The sequence below is a fragment of the Cnephaeus nilssonii genome, assembly GCF_951640355.1.
Source record: "Cnephaeus nilssonii genome assembly, chromosome: 6".
Classification (NCBI taxonomy): domain Eukaryota; kingdom Metazoa; phylum Chordata; class Mammalia; order Chiroptera; family Vespertilionidae; genus Cnephaeus; species Cnephaeus nilssonii.
Window position 1 is genome coordinate 104,511,733 of NC_137077.1, and position 1,485 is coordinate 104,513,217.

The 1,485-nt window shown below is 42.0% G+C and overlaps 1 pseudogene across 1 annotated transcript; it reads right to left on the bottom strand.

The window, feature by feature from the left end:
- Nucleotides 1-816: 816 nt before the first annotated feature.
- LOC307101537 (GTP-binding nuclear protein Ran-like) lies at nt 817-1,245 on the bottom strand (annotated as a pseudogene). The gene has a single exon. The product of its transcript is annotated as a GTP-binding nuclear protein Ran-like (transcript).
- Nucleotides 1,246-1,485: the final 240 nt, after the last annotated feature.

The window sequence follows — 1,485 nt, forward strand, 5'->3', positions numbered from 1 at the left end:
TGTCTTACTTGTACTTTTGTATCCTTTTGTCTTTTGTTTCAGGTAAAATAGCCCCCTTCAATATATCCTATAATAGAGTTGTGATAAATTCCCTCAGCTTCTATATGCTTGGAAAAGTCTTTACTACTTCTTTATATCTAAAAATAAAGTTGTGGGATATATTATTATGTCTTGTCTGATAATTTCTTTTTTTCAATAATTTGAATATTTTATTCCACTCTCTTAGTTTGCAGGGTTTCTGCTGAAAAATCAGATGATAATATAATGATATTTCCTTTATAGGTTACTTGCTGCCTTGAGAATTCTTTCTTTGTCATAATTTTTGACAGTTTTAATATAATGTGCCTTAAAGAGGCCTTTTTGGATTGAGATTACTAAGTATTCTGTTTTCTTCTTGCATTTGAGGACCTATATCTTTCCATAAGTTTGAGAAGTTCTCGTCAACTACTTGTTTCTTTCTTTCTTTTCAGATATTTGAAATACAACTTTATTCTGATTCTAAAAGAAAAGGAATGGGAATGGCAGTAACAAAAAAGCTTTCACCACTGAGTATTGTGATGCGACTGCAGCATTCTTATAGTTGAAACTCAATAAGGAAACAACTGCGTTCCAAAAGAGCTAAATATGCAGGTTCAAAAAGTGGAGGTATTTTTAACTGCCACATTCACTCCGAAGCCCACTCATCTTTCAGCATCCCAGAATCAAGCACAGGTTCTGGTTAGCTATATATTAAAGTGGCAAACACGTGGAACCACTGACATCACAGGACAGTTGCCTATAAAACTAAACTTCTGAGGCTGGGCTCCAGCTTCCCTCTCACAGGTCATCATCCTTGTCTGGGAGCGGGATGGTCTGAGCAACCTTGAGATCGTGCTCCTACTGTGCTGCCAGCACGGGGTCCATGACCACCTCTGGAGGGGCAAGAGCAGGCATGGTGACGAACTCCAAGTTAGGGTCTCTGATTAGTTTTCTAGCAAGCCAGAGGAAGGGCTTTTCAAAGTTGTAGTTACTTTTGGCAGAAATGTCTTAGTACTGAAGGTTCTTCTTTCGGTGGAAGACAATTGATTTTGCCTTCACTTTCCTGTCCTTGATGTCCACTTTGTTGCCACACAAGACAATGGGGATGTTCTCACACACACGCACCAGATCTCGATGCCAGTTAGGCACATTCTTATAAGTAACTCGCAAAGTTATATCAAACATTATAATGGCTCACTGGGCTTGGATGTAGTAGCCGTCTTGCAGCCCCCCACCCCCACCCCCAACTTCTCCGGGTGGGTCGTGTCCCTCACGTTGAAGGATGGGCCCTCAGTTGGTGTGGAACACGAGGGGGTGCACCTCCACGCCCAAGATGGCTACATACTTCTCCAATTCGCCCTTCAGGTGACGTTTCACGAATGTTGTTTTCCCAGTCCCCCCCGTCACCAACCAATACAAGTTTGAACTGAACTCGGGGCGTCACCTGCCTTTGACACAGCCCTACCC